This window comes from Pseudophryne corroboree, chromosome 3 (genome assembly GCF_028390025.1).
Source record: "Pseudophryne corroboree isolate aPseCor3 chromosome 3, aPseCor3.hap2, whole genome shotgun sequence".
NCBI classification, from domain to species: Eukaryota; Metazoa; Chordata; class Amphibia; order Anura; family Myobatrachidae; genus Pseudophryne; species Pseudophryne corroboree.
In genome coordinates this window covers 548,030,910-548,055,373 of record NC_086446.1, presented here as the reverse complement: position 1 = coordinate 548,055,373, position 24,464 = coordinate 548,030,910, and the positions used below count along the sequence as shown (strand labels likewise).

The 24,464-nt window shown below is 43.0% G+C and overlaps 2 pseudogenes; one reads left to right on the top strand and one right to left on the bottom strand.

Annotated features, from left to right (window-relative positions):
• LOC135057336 (nicotinamide N-methyltransferase-like) overlaps positions 1-3,862 on the top strand; it is a 30,567-nt pseudogene extending 26,705 nt beyond the window's left edge.
• Positions 3,863-10,378: 6,516 nt separating this feature from the next.
• LOC134897118 (5S ribosomal RNA) lies at positions 10,379-10,497 on the bottom strand (annotated as a pseudogene).
• Positions 10,498-24,464: the final 13,967 nt, after the last annotated feature.

Below are 24,464 nucleotides of genomic sequence, written 5' to 3'. Positions count from 1 at the left end.
CCTACCTACTAAGTGGGGTAAAATTAGGGGATTCTGTACTGGAAAAGGACTTAGGTGTCCTCATAGATAGCAAGCTAAGCAGTAGTACCCAAAGTAGGACTGCAGCAAAGAAGGCTAATAAGATATTAGCATGCATAAAACGGGGTATTGATGCTAGGGACGAGAGTATTATACTCCCGTTATATAAATCACTAGTGAGGCCACACCTTGAATACTGTGTACAGTTCTGGGCACCGTACTACAAAAAGGATATCCTGGAGCTTGAAAAGGTACAGAGGAGGGCGACCAAACTAATTAAGGGCATGGAGACGATGGAATACAAGGAAAGGCTTGAAAGACTAGGCATGTTTACATTGGAAAAGCGGAGACTAAGAGGGGATATGATCAACATCTACAAATATATAAGGGGACAATACACAGAGCTTGCGTGGGACCTGTTTTTGGTTAGATCAACACAGAGGACTCGTGGACACTCGCTCAGGTTAGAGGAAAGGAGATTCCGCACAATACGGCGTAAAGGCTTTTTCACGGTAAGGACAATACGTGTTTGGAATTCCCTGCCCGAGGGAGTTGTAATGGCGGAATCTGTCAACACCTTTAAGAATGGGTTAGATAAATTCCTATTGGATAAGGATATCCAGGGGTATGGTGCATAGTCATGCATTATAGTTACTATAAATAGGGATAAAATGCAATGGCTGACAGCAGCATCAGTCAGAAATTTTAGTCAAATCATCATGCATAGGACACCACAAATAGGTTGAACTCGATGGACAATTGTCTTTTTTCAACCTCAGATACTATGTTACTATGTTACTATGTTACTATACTTAGTTTTAATACCAATCATTCTTGGAGGCGTCGGAACATGGGGGGAGGGGCAAGGGGCAAAATGTCCCTCCAAACGTGACAGAGGCACAGGTGAAGGTGAGCGCTTACCCACCGATGCCCGTGGTTGACTCCGCCTTTAAAAAGTGTGCTGCCACAGCCTGCTGTGCACCATGTCCTGTCCCATGTCCTGTCTTCACAGATGAATTACTGGGAGGAGGTGTGGCCATGCTGAGCCTGCTGGGACATCCACAACTCCTTCCAGTAATGCATCTATGAAGAGCAGGCTCGGACAAGACATGGGGCTGTTTTTACTTGAGTTGTTGCCTGGAGGTAAGCACTGCCCCACACTGGGGGTGGGTGTTAGGAGGATTTTTTTTTTTTTTGGGGGGGGAGCGCCAAAATGTCATTGTTTCTATGCCCCCTAAACCTCAAAACATTCTGGCCCCCCTGTTTATACATACAGTATAAAGTAAAAGTGTATATAGTTCCTGTGCAGGTAATCCTATGTCAAGAATAACGAGTAAGACCTAATATCAGCCTACTGTAATATTAATCTTCTCTATGTATAAAACCTAAGCGGGGAAACATAGGATCATGCCAAACTGCCCCTTCCAGTACTCTTGGTTTTATAGCTGTCATCATCCTGTGACTGAATTGTGTATAACTGTGAATCATCAGTATATGTGTGTGCTTGATTTTGATGAAAACATTTGAAAATACAGTCATTCATTTTTCTATGTTTCCCCATGGAGATGGATTCCTCTGAAACTTGGAGATTCCATCATAACTGTAATGACCAGTCTGATCCTTCTGTCTGTGCTCAAAGATTTTTGTTTGTATTATTCAGTTCAGTTAAATGATGTTGTCTTAAACTAATATAATTATGCCTGGTATTAAGTATCGTACTGTAGGTTTCTTTTACAGAGCGATCAGATTATAATCAGACTATGTGATCTATGTATTAAGCCTTAGAGAGAGATAAAGTGGAGAGTTATAAAGTACCAACTAACCAGCTCCTAACTGTCATTTTTCAAACAACTGATAGCCAATTTCTCACTCTCCAAGGGCTTAGTACGTATGTCCCCATAGGCGGATCCAGAAAAAAATGACAGGGGGGGCACCATGACTTGGGGGGTACTTTGTGCGCCAAAGGCAAGCACGCTCCTGGAATAGTGGGTGTGGCCCACAATAATAAGCGTGGCTTCAAAGGGAATGCTGTATCCATGAGCTAGTGGGTGACAGGAATGGTAGACACGGAGACACAGTGGGTGACAGGGAAAAGTTGACATGGAGAGGGAGAGAGTGATGCTTTGAAGAGGGTAACAGGAGAGAGAGGCGGATGTCGAGATAGTGATGCAGGGGAAAGGCAGTGTGTGAAAGGAGAGGGTGACAGGGAGAGGAAGTGGATGATGAGAGGGAGAAGGTGACAGCAGAGGCAGTAGGAGACAGGGAGAGGTAGTGGGTGACATTAAAAGGGTGACAGGGAGAGACAATGGATGACACCAGATAGAGGTTGACAGGGAGAGGCAGTGGATGATATATAGGGGGGCACTGGGCTGAATGGGAAATAGGCACTGACATGGTGGGAAGGGGTGGCACTATGTTGGAGAAGGGGGTACACTGGGCTTAATAAGGGAGGGAATACCCAGGGCTGGTAGGGTGGGAGACATTGGGATGGGAGGGGGGCCAGTGAGATGATGGGGGAGCTAGGCAGGATGGGAAGGGGGCAGGGGGATCCCTGTGACTGAACTGGCAGGTAGGTTCTAGGTGGGGGGGGGCAATGACATCGATGGGCACAGTGGGCTGGTGGGGGGGACACAAAGAATTACCCCTACCCACTGATATACCACCCCTGTACCCCCACACTAACACTGTTGATGGCTCCCTGCTATGGAAACTGTTCCCTGGTACTAGCATTGAGAAGAGTGGACGGAAGGTACCAGGGGTAGGATGGGGAGCAGACCTTTACCTGATGTCAGATATGGAGATCTGGCTGCAGGCAGGGAGCAGCAGGATGCTGGCCGCAGTCACATTCTGCAGCCGGATGGCGGGAGGAGCTGGAGACCTGGGTGCAGGCGTGGATCAAGACGTCGGCCACAGTCACAGCAGCAGGATGTCGGCCGCAGTCACATTCAGGACGGGCGGAGGAGCTGGAGATCCGGGTGCAGGCAGAGAGCAGGACGCCGGCAGCACTCACAGCAGCAGGACGCGGACCGGACAGGGGGGACTTCAGCGCAGTGTAGCAACAGGACTGCACCATCTCCCCCCGTACTGCAGGGGCCGCCGCCGCGGAGATTGGAGCGTCCCATTTTCCCCTTCAGTGTGCTGCACTATCAATGAAAAAAAATCTTCTTCTAAACGACAGGGGGGGGGGGGGCACGTGCCTCGGTGCCCCCCCCCCCCCACCCACCCCCCCTGGGTCCTCCACTGTATGTCCCTATATCATTTAACTGATACTGATTCTTCTGGTCTCCAGAGGTCTTTTCTTTTCTTTTTTTCTTCTCATGAAAAAGACATAAGAGAAATGTAATCAACCAGAAAAATGCAGCAGATGGTAGGAAAAAATAAAACTCTCAAATTTTATTTGTATTCTATTATAGGACAACTTGGCCCAAAAAAGAAGTATGACTGTGAAAAACTATCCAACAAGTCCTGAAGTGCGATGTATTCAATAGCAATCTCTTGGAGCCTGTTGTTCTCCCACAAGCTGACTGTGTCCTGAGCTGTCTGTGCCTGGAAGAAGCCTGCCCAGACTATGAGGCCTATGTTACTGCTCTAAAAAATATAACAAAATTATTGAAACTAGGAGGTTACTTGGTGCTCTGGGCAACAACTACAACATGGTAGGCAATATGAAGTTCTCTGCTCTTCTCTAAATGAAGAATTTCTGAAGGAATCTTTAATTGGAGCTAGGTTTGATATTGAAAATTTTATGATTTCTAACAAAACAGCAGAAATCCCGGGAGAAGCAGATTGTTTGGCTAATTATGTTATAACTGCTCAGAAAGAAAGAGATATAGAAGCAGTGTAATTATAAATAGCACTGTTTATGCCACATAGGGCTCTTGGAAACAAAAGGTACATGACAGAGTTTCTACTAACCACTAAAGAGGGCAACCTATTAGCTGCAGTAATTTTTCTCACAAAAAAGGCTTTTTTTCATGATTTTTGCCCGATGGTCATTATCTGGCTATACTATTATATCAAATATATATAGCCCGCTGGATCACTAGGTTAGACACCACATACCCTAAGGGTCTAAATGAAAAAATTAATTGGAATACATTAGTTTGCAATTACTAAGATTTGACACTGTAGTGTTTAGGTGTACCTTAAAAACAACGGTAGAATAGAGGCTGCGCTATAATACAATATTAAAAATGAACAATGTCAAAGAGCAATTAGAAATTCTCTAATTGAACAATTTAATAAAAAAAGAGTATAAAAAAGATATACATGTCACACATATATATTAAAAAAGTATGAATTCATACATGTTGCGATATGATTATCCTCCATAATGTCTGGAACTGGAAGATGTTTGTATTGGAGTAGTCCATTCATATTATAACCCCTGTGTGGATTACACCGATCCAAAGGCAATGTCCCATGTGCAAATGAGAGTCCAGTAGGAGATGTTAGCAGTTCACCATTAGAGGAAAGTTGGCTCCAGTAGTTTTGTGGTAAGCTCCTAATGCATCACGGTGTAAGTGTTGATCCATTTGGGATTATGCTGGAATACTCTCAGAATTGGATTAAGTAATTGTTGCTACAGGGGATGGTCCAGTTACTTAGCTCCAATGTTCCAGATTTGGTAATCAAAGTAACTGACGCATTTCGCTGCATTCAGCTTGCAGCTTTTTCAAAGGTGTAGGTCATACTTGCCTACCTGACCCTCTCCATGAGGGAGAAAATGCTCTGTTCCTGGACTTTCCTGGTAATGTATGATTGCCATCTCCTGTGGTGAAACACCTTTCTTATCAATTAACTAGTTCACCATTGGTGATGGCAATCATACATTACCAGGAAAGTCCAGGAACAGAGCATTTCTCCCTCATGGAGAGGGTCAGGTGGGCAAGTATGGTGTAGGTAACTTGTGTACATGCAGTTTATATACCCCATTCAATATGGTGTCTAATTGGCACCTGGTGACATAGGTTAATCAATACAAATACTTTTAAAAACAATTTAGAATTACATAGGAGACACACCCATTTATATAAGCATAAACATAAGATGGGAGAAATGCAGTTTTTAATATAATTTGGTGGTGTTATTCATAGGTGTTGCTAAGAGACCTAAGTAAACATTAATAAACATTAATAAGTATGGGGCACGTCTGACCAATCGTCAGACTTGTTATGCCCCCATTGTCATGGGAACAGTTCCTGGTTATTTTCCTATAGGGGGAGAATAGGTCAGTTGACATACATATCTACTGGCCACGTCATCGGAGTCCCTGATCACGTGACCACAGTCTCAATCATGTTATCTGCATAGGGAGGGACTCCATCGGCCAGAGCTGAAGATTACTGCTCCTACACTGTGCGTCATAGAGGCGTCGATCACGTGATGAAAATACTGATCACGTGATCGCACCTCAGTCACGTGACCCACAGGGAAAGGAACAGACCATCGGCTGGGACTGGGTATCTCTGGACCGGCTAATCACGGCGCCAAAGTGCTGACCACGTGACCGCAAATCCAGTCACGTGACCTGCACCATTAGACGGTCACAGTAAATGTAAAGATTAATGTAAAATAGAAAAATATTAGAAAGAGCAATGTTGGACCGTAGCAGAGCCAATAATACCACTCTATCCCTATAATGATAACAGAACTTTATTGTAAGTAACAGAGCCTATAATACCACTCTATCTGTACAATGATAACAGAACTTTATTTTGAGTGACAGTGCGGTAGTCTACGCAACATAGAGTATCCACATGATATCACTTCTCATGTAGAGTATTGTATAAACAATTCTACTTTAGTGGAGAGCATGATTGTCATGACAACTAGAAGGAAATTAATAGAAATATAAAAATTAAATAAGGAATAAGAAATAAAAAATAGATAGCTGCAGTTTTTCCAAATGTATTTAATTATATTATGAACATATATAGTTGTTGTACCTAGTATCCAATATCTAGGAATAGAGAGGACAGTATATATATATATATATATATTTATACATACATATGTGTAAATGCAACACAGTTCACAGAGTATATGTATTTTGTGTTCTCCTCACCACACCCTATTCTCATATTAAATGACAGGATTAGGAGAGGGAAGAATATAAAAGCTGGCTATTTTCTTTTAATATTAAAACAACAGACAAGGAAATGTGCATATTCACTAGATTACTATATTTAGCCCAACAGACTCATTTAAACCACCTGGATAGATGGAACCCATTTTAAACTCCAATCAACTTAAGACATTGGGGGTCACCATCATGGAATTCATGGAAATGTTGTGGGACACTATGGGATAGAGATCTCTTAATTATATTTCTGCGGTGCTCAAGGAACCTTACTTTTAATTTCCTAGTTGTGCGGCCAACGTACTTGAGACCACAATCACAGGAAAGAATATATATCACATACGTGGAATTGCAATTGATAAAGCTCCTGATTTCGTGCAATTCTGTATCCCTGTCAGTTTTGATGGATAGTGTTTTGTTCTCCATATGTTTGCAGGTGATACATCTTGTGGCTTCACATTTATAGAAGCCTTTCGTTTTAATTTTTGATTGAAGCCAGGAACTCTTATCAATTGATTGTCCAGAGTCAGGTTTTAGGAAGCTGGGTGCGAGAGCATTTTTGAGGGACCTATTTTTCCAAAAAATAAACACTGGATTTGGTGCAAGGGATGCAGCTAATAAATGATCTTGCTTTAATATATTATAATTGTTCTTAAAAATATGTTTAATTTTAGAGCAATGATTATTATATGTGCTGATGAATGCTAGTTGTCCCTCACTCCCCTTTTCCGGGTAAGTTTTATTTCTTTTTTCTTTTGGGACAACAATGTATTCCTATCCATATCTCTAACCTCTTCAAAGGCTTTTTGGATCAAAGAACTAGGATAACCTCTCTGTTCAAACGATTTTAACATATCTTTTGCCTGGATATCAAAAGATTTTATATCAGAGCAATTACATCTAAGATGTATAAGTTGTCCCCTAGGGATACTTTTTTTCCAGGGCGGATAGTGAGCACTAGAGTAGGGAAGGTATGCATTTGTGCCAACCTCTTTAACAAAGTTTGTAGTATGCAACCTTCTGTCTGTGACCTCGAAGGTCAGATCCAGGAAGTTCATTCTGTGAGTGTGATAGGAGTGAGTGAATATTAATTTATATGTGTTTAAATTCAGATAGATAACAAATGATTGTGCTGACTGAAAATCCCCATCCCATATAATAAATAAATCATCAATATATCTACCGTAGAGGACCAGGTTCGCGCCATGTCCGCCACCCTACACTAGATGTTCATCCACTTCACCCATATAGAGATTGGTGTTACTAGGCACAAACCAGGTCCCCATAGCTGTACCCATTATCTGCAAATAATATGTGTCTAGAAACAGAAAATAATTGTGATGTAAAATAAATGAAATTGAATCAATGATAAATTTTCTATGTATCTCCGTTAGGTCTTGATTTAATCTGTTAGATATTGCTTGTATATCTTTTGTATGAGGTATATTGTAATACAGACTCTGGACATCCAGAGTAAGGAATGCGTAGGTCTCTTTCCACATGATATCTTTAATTAGAGAGAGAAAATGGGTAGTATCTTTTATGTGGGACCTGAGGGAGGGTCCCAGGGATTTTTAAATGTGGATCAACATAAAAGGATAAATTAGAGGTGAGGGAGTGAATACCAGAAATAATAGGGCGCCCGGGAGGTGAGGGATTTGTGTATCTTGGGTAAATGATAATAGATAGAAGTGACCGGGTGTGTTGGATATAAGACACAAAATTCTTCCCTGGATATGACCTCAGAGGACACAGCCTCCTCCAATAAGGTACCAAGTTCCAAAAGGAATCTTGATGTTGGATCCCATGATAATTTGGTACTCTATATACTGTACAGTCTTCCAATTGTCTTTTAGTTTCTGTTACATAATCAGATCTATTCTGTATCATGAGTCCCCCTTTTGTCTGCCTCTAATGATTATTGATGTGTCTTTAGTTAAGTTGTGCAATGCTTTCTTTCCTCATTTTGATAAATTAGACTTAGTCTTCTGTGGACAGGTTTATTGTTTATTGTGGGAGTGACTTCCCCTTTTGTTTGAGGCAGCTGCATAGTAAAGCAACCCACGTCTCTAGCACCCAACTATACCTTGGTATAATTTTTCAGGTGTACCTTAGGCTGTATATGTGCTACCTAATGTATTTTTTATTCTGTACATTTGGTAATTAATTTTTATTAGTTTGGATAATTAATGTTTTTTCTGTTATGTGATGTATGTTATGCTTTTTCTTTATTTTGGTGGTTTTTTATTGTTATGTGTTTTTATTGTTGTAATTATACTACTCATTCTTGTTTAGCTCTCCCGCTTCTGTGACTTAGCTCAGACTGCACACAGCCCTGGAATGCAAGACGCTGCCAAGTGGAATGCATACAAGTGGTTCCCTTGACAACAGGCTGCACTGGGACCGGAAGTGTGGGGACGGAAGCCGGCCTGGACAGCGGGACATGACATGCTGAGGTAAGCAGTGACAATAACGTATGGGGATTATTTATGTGGGTAAGTGTTTGTGTCCAGTATGTACCTGTATTGCTGTTGGTCCTGACGATGGAGCTATGGGCTCCAAAACATTGACATTGGACAAATATATTTATTTTTCACTATTGTTGCCTCAGAGTGCTGGTTACTATTGGACTTGTATATGTGTATGTATATATATATATATATATATATATACAATTTGTACAGTGTCCGGCTCTCACTTAATGCTGCCCATCTGCGCCGGGTGCCCGCATGCAGGGAAAAGTAGATACACAAATAGTAATATGCAGCACTCCTGGCGTCTTGAGAAATAAATCATATAATGCACATTCATTTATATGAATGTGCATTATATGATTGATTTCTCAAGACGCCAGGAGTGCTGCATATTACTATTTGTGTATATATATATATATATATATATATATATTATAGCCTGGGTTGTCTTTTGCAAGAAAAATTACACTTTTTTAGAGTGAAAATACATAGGAGCCAATACATAGTGATCCATATATTTTTGTGGCTGCGCTCGCGAAAAGAAGCAAAACTAAATCCCCGATAAGTGCCGGCATTGGGGCTAACTAGCATGGTAATTAGCCGTGGTAATTTTACAGCGGCTAATTGGATACCACCCTAAGCATCTAGGACAGTTATTATTAATTCCCTTTAATAATTATTAGTTAATTATAAAATAGTGTCTATTATACTTCAGCAATCATAAAGTAGCTTTCCCCTCCCTATTGGCTACATTGAGGGACTTTAATCTAATGTCTTGATAAACTTCGACAAAACTGAGGCCATAGGGGAGGAGGCGAAAATAGGAGAGGACAATTCCTTTCCATTTAAATGGGCTCAGGTTTATCTAGTATATCTAGGATTTCGGCTTTCTTCTGACATTTCAGACTTGTACACACTAAATCTCTCTTATTATATCAAAAAGATGATAGAAGATTTTGCAAAGTGGCAACATCTTCCGATCTCTTATTTAGGAAGATGCCATTTATATAAAATGATATCCTTTCCTTGCATACTATATCCAATCCAAATGCTACCGTTTTTGCTGTCAACCCATGATATACATATAATTAATAGAGCACTCACCAAATTCATTTGGGCAAATAAATGCCCCCATATTGCATTATTCAAATTAAAATAGCCCCCATTACTTGGCGGGATTAATCTCCCATGTCCAGAGGACTATAACTTGGCTGCTAATTACAGGTATGCTTTGGATTGGATGAGAGATGGTGATAACTTTGTTAATAAAGCGTTAGAACAAGCTTTATCAACTGGTTGTAATCTGGTGACAGCAAAAGGAGAAAAAAGAGACTCTTTTGTGGGCGCACTTTTATTTTAAACTAATGTATGAAATATCAAAATAGATATAAAATTTGCTTTTATTAATGACACAAAGATAAAATAGTCAGTGGTTAATGAAAATTACAATAAACAACGTGGCAATAAATTGCTAATACTAAATAGATAGAACATTTTTTACAAACCAAAAGCTAATATTAGCAAGATACTAATTCTTGCTGCCGAAGTCCAGTCACAGTGTCATAAAGAGTCAACACAGGATAATTTGAAAAACAATTAAGACACCAGAAAAAATATATATATATAATTATATCCCTGCGTTAGCATGTGAATATGACACCTGATGAGAATTAGAGTATGTATAGGCAAACAAGCATGATATAACCAGCTGTCATGAAAGAGAAGAACAAAGAACAGTTGGAAAAAAGATGGCAGAGTGATTCTGCTGTCAGTGTTAGACTCTGAGCGTGATGAGCCGGTCTGCACTCTACTAAACTAGGTCTTCCTCAAGAGTCACCCACTTGAGTACTGACCCAGCCCAACACTGATTAGCTTCCAAGATCGGACGGTTTTGGGCGTTACCAGTGTGGTATGATAGTAGAGAGAAAGGATAACGATATTCGGATGCTCTGGAATCACTGACGAGAGTTCACGAATTCGAAAGCATAAGCGGAAAGGACAACGAAGATAAGATGGATCTGCTGCCAACTGTCAGGTCCGGGTGTTTTTGTGAATCCGTAAACCCTGAACCAACCACAGGTGTAGGTGCTGGTGGGAAATGAAAGCAGGGAGGACGAAGGAAGTTCCTTTTCATATTTTATTAGAAATAACAATTCAGTAAGGTGTTAAATGGCAAGTTGTTAATCATCATATTATACTGAAGTATTGCAGGAATGGCAGAAACAATATGCAGGATAACACTCAAAGATAAATAAAAGAAATGTTCATGAAACTGTATGCAAAACAAGCTGATGAATAAATGTAGAATTGTCCAAATATAAACAAGCTTTGATGCTGAACTGCAGAATGTGTTTAACTGGTTAATGCAGACATGAAGAAATAACTGTAAGGGTTCGCAATGGAGTTTTGAGAGTTAACTGAGAGACTGTGAAGAATTATCCTTGTAATGACAACATAACAAATAAAAAGTTCTGAATTGGGTTACTTGCGGGTTCCAGAGATCACTGTGAAACTGTAGTAGATGACAAGGTGATGAATGGGTTAAATGCAGAGTTGAACAAACGAACAGCTGAGAGAAACAGAATCCTCCAGACTTTGAATGATAGGCAGACTGACAAGGTAACCTCATGCAGGACACTGGGAATCCAACTATTTCCAATAGGAGTGCAATTAACTGACAGCACAGCGGGGAGCCAGGGGATCTTTCAGCAGTGAAGGCTGCAGACGGACCTCTGGGAACGGAGGCGATATCTGGACCACGGGAATCACACAGGAATGCACGGAGAGAGCTCAGAGCTAGAGCACAGCTTTGATACAACAAAGCACTGGCCCAGAGTGACATAATCCCAGCCTACTTAAAGGCAGCACAAGCACGGGATTGGCTTACACCTGCCCACAGGTGTTTTCACAAGTGCTCAGTATTAGCTATTTGGTCTCCAACATGGCCACCTCCTATACAGCAGACACACCGCAGTGCCTTAGGCCATTTGGTCCCCGCACTCACAGTTCCCAGACTCTGCATTACCTGTGCCATTGATCACGCCATGTCCCCACACGGGCGCACAGCACCGCGAGCAACCGCACTGGCAACGGATGAACCCCAGAACCCGCAAAGGTGAGAGACCGGTTCGTGACAGTACCCCCTCTTCTACGGGTGGTCTCCGAACACCTTTGAACCTTGTCAGGATTTTTGGAGAAGTATTTCTGTACCAGTCTTGGAGCATGAACATCTTCAGAGAAAACCCAGGATCTCTCCTCCGGACCGTAACCCTTCCAGTCGACCAGAAACTGTAAACGTCCATATCGGGAACGTGAGTCCACAATCTCCTTAACTTCAAATTCCTCATTCTGCAAAGAGTGAACTTTAGGTGATTTGGACTGGGTAGTACGGAACTTATTGAGAATCAAAGGCTTCAGTAAAGATGTATGAAAGGCGTTAGGAATTCTCAAAGACGGTGGCAGCTTGACTTTGTATGACACAGGGTTGAGTACCTTTACAATGGGAAATGGACCAATAAACCTGGGAGCAAATTTCTTAGAAGGAACTTTGAACTTGAGATTGCGCGTAGAAATCCAAACTTGGTCTCCCACTTTGTAATTCGGTACAGCTTTACGTTTTCTATCTGCAAAAGATTTATAACGAGCGGAAGTTTTGACCAAGGACTTACGTACACAACTCCAGATGCTAGATAGACGTTGAAGCTCTTGATCTGCCGCTGGGACCTCTAGGGCTGGCAATGGATGAAACTCTGGCACATGAGGATGAAAGCCGAAGTTAATATAAAAGGGCGTAGATTCTGAAGATGAATGGAAGAGATTATTATGAGCAAATTCTGCCAATGGAAGGTAGTCAACCCAGTCATCCTGTGAGGACGATATATATAGCCGGAGAAATGTTTCAAGGTCTTGGTTGACTCTCTCAGTTTGTCCATCTGTCTGAGGATGATATGCAGAAGAAAAGTTCAACTTGACATTTAAAGATGAACAAAGCGACCTCCAAAACTTGGCCACAAACTGTGTTCCCCGATCAGAGATAATTTCTCGAGGAAGGCCATGCAACTTGAAGATTTCAGAGATGAACAATCTGGCTAGTAAAGGGGCTGATGGTAGCCCAGTTAATGAAATGAAATGTGCCATTTTCGAAAATCGATCCACTATCACCCAAATGGTATTTCGCCCTTTTGATGGAGGTAGATCGGTCACGAAATCCATTGAGATATGAGTCCATGGTTGTTTGGGTATGGATAGTGGATGTAGTAGACCTGGTGGAGAACTTCTTGGACTCTTATGTTGGGCACATTTAGGACATGCTGCTACAAACTCTTGGACATCGGCTTTGAGACGTGGCCACCAATAAGACTGTTGAATAAATTTGAGAGTCTTTAGAACCCCAGGATGACCCATGAAGGAAGAGGAGTGAGCCCAGGTAAGCAGCCGTTTTCGAAGACTTGTGGCGACAAAGGTCTTGCCAAGCGGAGGAACTGGAGAGGTTCGAGTCATTAAAAAGGACGTAGGATTCACAATGGCTTGATTCGTGGTAGCATCGTTTAATTCAGAAGAAGCAAAGGACCGGGAAAGGGCATCTGCCTTTTTGTTCTGAGACCCTGGACGATAGGTGAGTTTGAAATCAAATCGTGAGAAGAAAAGCGCCCATCGAGCTTGTCGTGGATTCAAACACTGAGCTGACTGCAGATACAGAAGATTCTTATGATCAGTATAAACTGTAATGCGATGTTGAGCTCCTTCTAGAAGGTATCTCCACTCCTCAAATGCCAACTTGATGGCAAGTAACTCTTGCTCACCGATTGCATAATTACGTTCTGCCGGGAGGAACTTACGGGAGAAATATCCACAGGGATGGACCTTTTTATCTTCAAAGACTTGTGACAACACAGCTCCTACTGCTTCTGTAGATGCATCCACCTCTAGTAGAAAGGGACGATTCAAATCAGGCTGTCGAAGAATGGGGGCTGACACAAAGGCTTGCTTTAAATCAGAGAAGGCTTTGATTGCTTCAGAAGACCAGTTCGTAGGATTTGCTCCCTTGCGAGTTAGGGCTGTGATGGGAGCAGCTAACGTAGAATAATTCTTGATGAATCTCCTATAGAAATTCGCAAAGCCAAGAAATCGCTGAATCCCCTTGAGAGTAGAAGGAGTGGACCAATCTCGGATAGCTTGTACCTTACCTGGATCCATACATAGCTCTGATCCAGAAATGATGTAACCAAGGAACGGTATGGAAGATACTTCAAAAGTGCACTTCTCTAACTTACAATAAAGTTGATTTTTCCTCAGACGTGTCAGAACCTCTTTAACTTGGTGACGGTGAGACTTTAGATCCTTAGAGAATATTAGGATATCATCCAGGTACACTACTAGACACTTGTAGAGAAGATCACGAAAAAGTTCATTCACATAGCTTTGAAAAACTGCAGGTGCATTACAAAGACCAAAGGGCATTACGAGGTATTCGTAATGCCCATCCCGGGTATTAAAAGCAGTCTTCCACTCGTCCCCTGCACGGATGCGGATTAAATTGTAGGCCCCTCGGAGATCCAGTTTTGTAAACACAGTAGCTCCCTTTACCCGGTCAAATAATTCTGGAATTAAGGGTAATGGATACTTGTTTTTCACAGTGATCTCATTGAGTCCACGGTAATCTATGCATGGTCGTAACCCACCGTCCTTCTTCTTAACGAAAAAGAATCCGGCTCCTGCAGGTGAAGAAGATGGTCTGATAAATCCTTTGATTAGATTTTCCTGTATATAGTCAGACATAGCTTGCGTCTCTGGGATGGATAGCGGATAGATTCGTCCCCTAGGAGGGGTTTTGCCTGGAACCAGGACGATTGGGCAGTCCCATTCGCGGTGAGGAGGTAGAGAGTCTGCTGCTTGTTTACTGAAAACATCTGCAAAAGATTGATACACCGGAGGTAGGTCGGGAAGGCTAATTGACCGGAGAGGTACAATTGAGGCTAAACAGTCCTTGGTACAAGATTTACCCCACGAAAGGACTTCCATGGTTTGCCAATTGAGTTGAGGATTATGTTTCTGCAGCCAAGGTAAACCAAGTATCACATCTTGAGAGGCTTTGGGAATCACGTAGAAGGAGAGGTATTCGGAATGGAGCACACCAACTTTCATCTTGAGACATACGGTTCGATGAGTAATTATACCATCTGGAATTCGACTTCCATCCACTGCTGTAACGGCAACTGCTGCTTCCAGAGGCATGGTTTGAACTTTAGACCGCATGACAAAGGCTGAGGAGATGAAGTTCTCGGCTGCCCCGGAATCTAGGAGGGCTGAAACCTTCACTGTAGAACTTGGAACTTCTAATTGAATAGACAAGGTCGACTCTTTCCCAGAACGTGGTTCTAAAGTAACTCCTAGCTTAAGCTCCCTTGAATAAGCTAGGAGCGAGAGTTTTCCAGGCCGGAGTTTGCAGGATTTAACTAAATGTTCGGAGGACCCACAGTACATGCAGAGGTTACCCTGTCGACGATGAAGTCGTTCCTCCTCTGTGAGGCGAGAGCGCCTAATCTGCATAGGTTCTTCTGTTGTTACCGGCGACTGTGATGAAGAATCTTGTCGAGGCCTAGGATGATAACGTGGACTAGATCGCTCTGTCCTGGATTTCTCTAAAGATCGCTCTCTGTAGCGTAGGTCAAGTTTGTTACAGAGAGAAATCAATTCATCCAGTGTAGTAGGCACATCCCGGATGGTTAAATCATCCTTGATTTTCTCTGAAAGTCCATTCCAAAACGCGGCGATCAGGGCCTCCTCATTCCAATTTAACTCTGAAGACAACGTACGAAACTGAATAATATATTGACTGACAGGACGTAAACCTTGACGCAGACGGAGAATCTCTAAAGATGCTGAGGTGGTTCTGCCTGGTTCGTCAAAGATTCTCCGGAAGGATGATACGAACTCCTTGTAATTAGAGAGGATAGGATCACCTCTTTCCCATAATGGAGATGCCCACTCCAGAGCCTGACCGGAGAGGAGGGCAATAATATATGCAACCTTAGAACGAGCTGATGGGAAACTGGCGGACAACAGTTCAAACTGGATCTCGCATTGATTCAGGAATCCTCTGCAAAGTTTTGGGGTTCCGTCAAACTTACTTGGAGAGGGTAACTGCAAACAGGACGTAGGTAGCGTCTCAGGAGAAGCTGTAGTGGTAACTGGGACAACTGGAGTTGGAATCTGGACTAGAGACGTTTTAATAGCTGTATGAAGAATCTCTAAACGGTCTGCCATAGTTTGCATAAACTGCACTATTTGTGTCTGTATAGACTCCTGGTTTTCCAGACGGGAAAGGATATCTGAGGTAGCACCGCCTCCTGCGAATTGGTCACTTGACGGATCCATGTGGCCAGTGCTTACTGTCAGGTCCGGGTGTTTTTGTGAATCCGTAAACCCTGAACCAACCACAGGTGTAGGTGCTGGTGGGAAATGAAAGCAGGGAGGACGAAGGAAGTTCCGTTTCATATTTTATTAGAAATAACAATTCAGTAAGGTGTTAAATGGCAAGTTGTTAATCATCATATTATACTGAAGTATTGCAGGAATGGCAGAAACAATATGCAGGATAACACTCAAAGATAAATAAAAGAAATGTTCATGAAACTGTATGCAAAACAAGCTGATGAATAAATGTAGAATTGTCCAAATATAAACAAGCTTTGATGCTGAACTGCAGAATGTGTTTAACTGGTTAATGCAGACATGAAGAAATAACTGTAAGGGTTCGCAATGGAGTTTTGAGAGTTAACTGAGAGACTGTGAAGAATTATCCTTGTAATGACAACATAACAAATAAAAAGTTCTGAATTGGGTTACTTGCGGGTTCCAGAGATCACTGTGAAACTGTAGTAGATGACAAGGTGATGAATGGGTTAAATGCAGAGTTGAACAAACGAACAGCTGAGAGAAACAGAATCCTCCAGACTTTGAATGATAGGCAGACTGACAAGGTAACCTCATGCAGGACACTGGGAATCCAACTATTTCCAATAGGAGTGCAATTAACTGACAGCACAGCGGGGAGCCAGGGGATCTTTCAGCAGTGAAGGCTGCAGACGGACCTCTGGGAACGGAGGCGATATCTGGACCACGGGAATCACACAGGAATGCACGGAGAGAGCTCAGAGCTAGAGCACAGCTTTGATACAACAAAGCACTGGCCCAGAGTGACATAATCCCAGCCTACTTAAAGGCAGCACAAGCACGGGATTGGCTTACACCTGCCCACAGGTGTTTTCACAAGTGCTCAGTATTAGCTATTTGGTCTCCAACATGGCCACCTCCTATACAGCAGACACACCGCAGTGCCTTAGGCCATTTGGTCCCCGCACTCACAGTTCCCAGACTCTGCATTACCTGTGCCATTGATCACGCCATGTCCCCACACGGGCGCACAGCACCGCGAGCAACCGCACTGGCAACGGATGAACCCCAGAACCCGCAAAGGTGAAAGACCGGTTCGTGACACCAACGTTAGACAGGGATAATCCCTGAATCAATGGTGAGAGTCCACGATATATAGATACAGATTGAAAATAGTAAAGGAGGCTGATAGCCAAATTGATAAGTCAATAAAGTATCCAATATCGTTGATAGTAAAAGTTGTCAATTACTTTCGAATTTAGTAACGTTCCTTATGTCAGCTGGTTAAATGAATATGGAATGCCACATATGAAAGTATAACAAGTGTCTGGAGTAAAGGATATGAGCCCAAAAGGGGGAAAAAAGTAACAATGTAAACAATTGCAACAGATGATAACTGTATGTCTATGATTTTATGCACTTTAAAGTTTCCCCAACACTGATACTCCTGTATGGGATGGGAGTATCAAAAAGTATCTAGAATGAAGATATGAGCCAGGGAAAATATTGACAATGTAGCAAATTATCATATATGAGATGAGAGTATCTATAAGTATCTAAAGATGAAGATATGAGCCAGAAAAAAATGAGAGTATCTGAAAGTATCTAAGGATGAAGATATGAGCCCTGAGAAAAAAGGGACAATGTAGCAGATGTAAAGGGAGAATCTATGAGGCTATGAGTTGGTATAAACAATACAAGTAAAAATATGCAAATATAGATATAGTCAGATAGAAAGAAAATTGACTCAAAGTTGTTACTCAAAACCTTCAAGCATGCCATGTACTGATAATAAGGTACTGATTATCACATGAACATATAGGGGAATGGATAAGCCAGTCTAGGCAAATAGTAATTATATAATTCTATCATAAAGGATTGATTTGAGAGGCAAACAAATTAATATATATATGTTGATATTACCAGTGACGAAATGTCAACAATGAAAGTGTCCAAAATCCTATAGCATGGTGAGAAATCCACATCCACATGGAAGCCGTGCTGGAAGACACAGGGTGCAAATGTAAAGGGACGTCCCGTATTGCAGTCGGTCTGTGGTAGCAAGTGTTAGAAGAGAAGCCTCTGTCATTCAGAAGTGGATGACGCTGCCGGACTGGATAATGGGCTGAAAAAGTCCAACCGCTGGCAGTTAAGGACGTTCCGTTGTGCAGAAAGGCTCAATCGTTCAGGCGGTGGGAGACGCTTCTGGGCTCAGATGCCGCAGGGCAGCAGCAGGTGTATGAAGACAAACGGCACTTCGGACAGCCGGAGGAGAGAACGTCGGAAGGAAGACGCGTTTCACCCGTATGCCGGGCTTGCTCACTTCCTGTGACTCTATTGCATTTTTCTGATAATTCTTCACTGTCCGAAATACGGACGAACCCTTTAGTATTAACTCCCTACAAATCATGGCGTCGCCTTAGGAAACTATTAGGTCTGTCGTTGTCTAATTCACTATTCCAGCCTATATTAATGAATCCGAACTTCCATGGTGGAGAGTTTAATGAAATAATACGGGATTGGCACCTTCAGGGACTTAGACTGTTGTTTCATTTTTTAAAGACAGATTGCTCAGCGGTACTTACTTTGTCCCAATTAAAGGAAAGATTCCCAACTCTGCATTTTCCTTTTTTATATATTTTCAAGTACGTAGTTTTGCTATGCATATATTGTCGCGCTTGCGACCAGTTGAGCTTACCTTCTCTTTGGATGGTTTGGTACAACAATGTCTCTATTCCCCCTATTCAACATCCTTAATTTACTCACACACAAAGCGTAGACTAGATCTATCCAAACTAACTACAGGTTTAGCTAAATGGAGTGACACTTTTCCTGAGACAGATCTACTAACGGTGATTAGGTGGTGCATAGATCTCAATAAACAGTTGGTTTCGTCATCTTATGCAGAAATGCATTTTTAAATTTTCCATAGAGCTTATTATATACCCCACGACTTAGGTTTCTCACGGGTGTTTCAGAAAATCCCTATGTTTTAAATGCAATTCCCCAGATGTCGATATCATACATTGTCTATGGCACTGTCCAGTGGTACAATTATTTGGGAAATCTATACAGGATTATATTACTGTTGAGTTGGGTATATCATTTACCATATCAATGGGCTGGGCTTTTTGGAATAAAATCAATATTCACACCCCTCCATTATCTAAAGGAACAAAATTACTATTGGCACGTATAGCTGCAACTGCAAAAAAAAACTTGTGTCCATATAGGCAGCTGCGGTAAGCTATATTAATCATGCAAGGAGGCAGGCTTTGAGGTCTTATGCACTATGTTGTAGATATATAGGTGGATTATTATTATTTTTTAATACCTGTTTTAATAAATTGTTTTATTCTAAACAAATAAATTATATAATTATTTTTTTTATTTTTTTTGGACAGCGCTTTTAATTTTTTCTCTTTAGCTTGGTATATTTATTATATTGGGAATCAACAACCCAATACTTGAGAGCAGCAGTCCTTAATAAGGTGAGGAGTTTTAATTAACCTTTCTCACTGGCATCCTTTAGTTGGGACAGCTGACACACATTTTAGCCTAGCGCTTCTCTTTTGTAGTCTGAATTGTTAGATATATGGTTTATTTGTGTACCGATCTATGCACATAAAAATGCCAGCTATTAGGATTGAAATCTGACCCACTAATTGTATAGAACACCTGCTGATCAAATTGATTGATACACCTGGGAATAATTAAACACACTGCTTTTACGATTGGTCATCCAGGATCTCAAATAGAGCTCTCCACTTCACTGCCTTACATTCTGATAAAACCGTGGTTTTGTTTTCACTGAGAAACGCGTTAAGGATACCCCACGCTGCCTCATTGTCCCTTCAGATTTATACATGCACCTTTTCCACAGCCTGCACTCCATCAGCGGCAATTGCCGGAGACTCTCCGCTACGAACGGTACCCTCCCTCCCCTGTGAACTGAGCAAGAATACCGCCCCCCCCCAAACTGCAATGGACCCTGCATGCTGACAGCGAGTCTCAGACGAGACTGTTAGGAACCAGTGGTGAGCATAAACTTTCCGGCGGCCAAGGAGGTAGTAGCATAGTGCCTGTCCAACCTACAGCTGAGCATTCACCTCCAGTGGTAAGAATCTACTTACATTCCCCCAGAACATTTTGGGACATTATACCTTTCTCTGGAACGGATCAGTTACATTGCCGCTTGGCTGTTGACATATGTGCGTTATTTAATTGGGATACGCTACATGGCAGCGTGTATTATTACCAGCAGTGAATAACTTTTTAAGTAATTTTTATTCTATACATTGCGTTTATATATGTTCTTAATACTGTACATGTGATTGAATAAATTGTTTATGATACAGTAATTGATACATAGCGCTCTCTTGTGATATTGCATGTCTCATATATATTTTCCTTTGATCTGAGTACCACAGAATACTCAAATGGGAGCTGCTACAATTATATTGATATAACTATATTAATAAAATTAAACAATTGGGTGACCTACAGTTTGTATTTATGTGCCTATAAACAGAGCGCCTGATTTGATAATTTTATTAGTTTATAATTGTCAAGTATTAGATTCTAATAAAACACTACATTCTACTATTTTCTGTATGATGTGCCTTTTACTGCTTTATGCTATTTGTGTTATTTTTCAATACATACAATATATATATATATATATATGTGTGTGTGTGTGTGTGTGTGTGTGTGTGTGTGTGTGTGTGTGTGTGTATATATATATATATATATATATATATATGTGTGTGTGTATATATATGTGTGTATGTATATATATATGTATATATATGTATATATATGTATATATATATATATATATATATGAGAGAGGTGGGATGAGGGTAACCAGCGACCACTGGTGTTATAATAGAAATAAAACAATTTCATCTTAAAAATAATAACATTATAGTTTTATTATAGATAAAAAGTTATATAAAAAAATCACAAGAAAGGCTAAAAAGGTAAACAGGCCATGAAATAATAGGTTTAAAATAGAACAAATGGGAGTGGCCTGGCCGTTGTGGAGTGTGGAAGTGCTCCCAGTCAGCTCCTGAGGATTTAGCCCTATTAATCCTCTCTCCCTACCTGCCCTCTACCTAGAGGTTCCCAGGGCATCTCCTGCGACCCCCCCATATTAAAGACGCTGCTGTGGGGGACCCTTGGAATCGGGGAGTGCTTCTAAGCACTCCTGCAGATTGCGGCCTTCCCCCAGCAAGAAGCCGGGGTCAAAAGTTGGAAGCCGACCCGGGCTGGCCGTCCTGAAGCTGGACCTGCTGCTGTGTGGCTGCTGGCAGGCCCAATCTACCTGCTGCCATCACCTCTCTATCCCCTGCACCTCCGTGACTGGGGACCATCCGTCGGAGGGGGGAACGTTGCTTCTCCGAGCCCGGGGAGTGGGCGGCAGCCCCCTCGCCTGCCGTCCCCTGGAGACATTGTGCCAGAAGCCGCGCCTCTCTCCCCGCAGCTCCTGCATCCTCGCCGAAGCCGGAGACCCGCGGCACGGTGTTGTGGGCTGCTCCGGCCTCACGGTCCTCTTCCCCGGCGGCCGCATTCCCTCCACTCCCTCTCTGCTCCCTCTCTGCTGACTGCTCCGGAGCCCCGTTCGCGGGTGGCGCGGCTGGGCCTCTGACCCCCAGAGATTGGGCTCTGGTCCTGGTGGGGCTCACGCAGCGGGGACGGAGCGGGCCTGGGTGTCCCCTAAGAGGCTGGGGTCTGGAATGAACCCTCCCGGGGCTGTGAATCTGCAGGAGGCCAGAGCTTATTTATCCAGCTGGGATTCCCTTTCTTCCCCCACTGTGCCCTGCAGTGCTCCTCTTGTCAGCCACCTCGCTGGGTCAGTAGTCCCCCAGAGCCCCCCTGGGCCGGGCCCCCACCATCAATGCTAATCTCACCCTTGCTACCTGGCTGACCACCATCGGTGACTGAATCCTGCCCCTGGAGAGTTTGTGGAGGTCAGCTCTTCCTCCACGCTGCTGATTGTGGAAGCTCCCTGGATCTGCACCTGTGCTGTGAGTAACCCTCCCTGCTCTGTGCTAGCTACTGTTGCTCTACATTTCTGTGCTGCCAGCTCCGCACTTTTCAGCTACACAGGCACTTCAACATCTGGGTGATTCCAGGGGATACTGTGCTGTGATTTTTGCTCTATTTCGACCCCCCTTACCATTGGCGGGGCACTTTATTGCTGGTCTGTTTCTCATTTACATACTCCCGAGCGTCTGCTCCAGGTTCACTGATGAGATGTGAGTGCGGCTGCTCTCCACTGGCTATGCTGTCTAACTAGCAGGGGAATGTGTCCCCCGTCATCCTTCTAGACTATGGTGTTGTCCTTTTGAAATGGTCCTTTCATTCATCCTCCCCTGATGGCCAGAGGCAAGAAAAATCAAATCAGCCCGGTCTACACGCAGTACTTCATCACAATCAAATATCTGATCCTACTTATCTACGCCTGTTGCTGATCCCTCTCCTACTACGCAGGATACAGGTAGTGATCCGCCCACAATGGCTTCCTCTCCCCCGACTGAATATCTACGGGCTCAAATGTCCCAACTGCGGGGCAAAATTGGGGAAATTTTGACCCACGTCCGCTCCCTCCCTTCTAAACAAGACATGCAAGCTCTTGAATGCCTACTCCAGGACTCTATCCAGACCCAGATCTCGTCGGTACAGCCTGATATTAAACATTTGGGTTCCCGAATTGTCACTCTTGAGGAGGAAAGGGACACAGTAGAGGACCAACTACTTCACCTTCGTGACGCGGTCGCTCAGCAGGGCTCGGACATGGAGCTGATGCAGAATAAATTAAATGACCTGGACAATAGAGGCCGTCGGAATAACATTAGAGTCCGGGGCCTCCCTGAAACGGTTCCTCCGTCCGGCCTTGTTGACGCTCTCACCAAAATATTCGGTGAGATCCTGGGTCTGGACCATGCTGACTCGATTGAATTTGACCGGGCTCATAGAGCCCTCAGACCGAAAGGGCCAGCTTCTGATCGCTCGAGGGACGTCATCTGCAGACTCCACTATTTCTCACAGAAAGAGGAGAATCTCCGCAAGGTACAAGATTTAGAGGGAGTCGATTTTAATGGTACTCGAATCCAAATTTTTCAAGACCTTTCCTGGCGTGCGCTCCAACAGCGGAGGCTGTTGAAGCCTTTGACGGAAGTGCTGCGCAAACGTGACCTGAAGTACAGATGGGGTTTCCCGTTTTCCTTACAAGTGTCCCATGCTGGTAAGGTCCTCTCTCTCCAATCCCCAGTGGATCTGCCTGGATTCTGCTCTGCATTGGGATTAGAAGATATTTCCCCTCCCTGATTGGCGAGCTTTTACTCTCCCCACTCTGGCCTCTGCCAATCCACCCAGAAGAGAGAGGTGGCACAAGGTCCAGAATCCAAAACAGAAATCCAAAGGTGAAGACCCTCTCCAATTGCTGGATGCCACCTGACGGGAGTGCAACTGCAGGGCTTTCCTAGTCCTAATTCAAAATCTGTTTTCGACAGTCTCCCATGTCAGATCTACGGATTGACCCCCTTGTGAGACTTATTTGCTTGGTTTCTCTGTTGTATTTGCCTTAGGGCCTCAGATGTGTTTTTTTTCTCCCCTAGCTCCCCAAGATGTTTGACAGTAAATGTACTCCGTTTCTCACCATCGTACTATGTCATAGATGTCAACTATTGCTCTATATTTAGGCCTGGAACCTTATTCTTACGAGTTTATTTAACTAAGTCATGGTCCTCGTTTCTGCCCCTTAAACCCTTCCTCCCCTCCCCCCCTTTTTTTTTGTCTCTGCCCTGAAAGGTTATTGTTACTACTATAATTGATATTGTTATTGTTACTATTCCTGGATGACATGGCCAACACCGGTTGCCTTGGCTACTTACGTCTCGCTCAAAATGTTTTTTTTAGGATGGCGGGGCCGCGGCCCCCTAGTGAACCCCCCACCGCTAAGGATTTCCGAGACAGAGGCACCCTTGTGGTCCCTTTTCTGTCCGGATGCGGTATCTTATTGTTCGATTTATTCTGTCATGTTGCTTTCTTTCCCTTCTGTTCTTTGATGCTCTTATATCTTCTTTTTCCTTCTCAGTCCCCTTCCCCCCTCTCTTCCTCTCCTCACCTTGTCCGCAGTGTATATTCTTTGCGGTCTTTCACTACCTTGACGTATGGCTTCTACACTTAGGATACTCTCCATAAATGCCAGGGGTTTGAATGTCCCTGAGAAGAGGGCTGGGGCTCTTTGCGCATTCCATGCAGAAAGGGCTGATATTGTCCTTGTACAGGAGACCCATTTCCGACACTCCCCCTCTGCACCCCATATTAGGAATAGGTTCTTCCCCACCTCGTACTATAGTAACTATTCCCAATCTAAATCTTAAGGTGTAGCCATCCTTTTCGCTAAACATGTGCCCATTACCAATGTTGTGGTCCACAGGTTGGAGGAGGGGAGATGCCTTTTACTTATATGCTCTATTTTTAACACG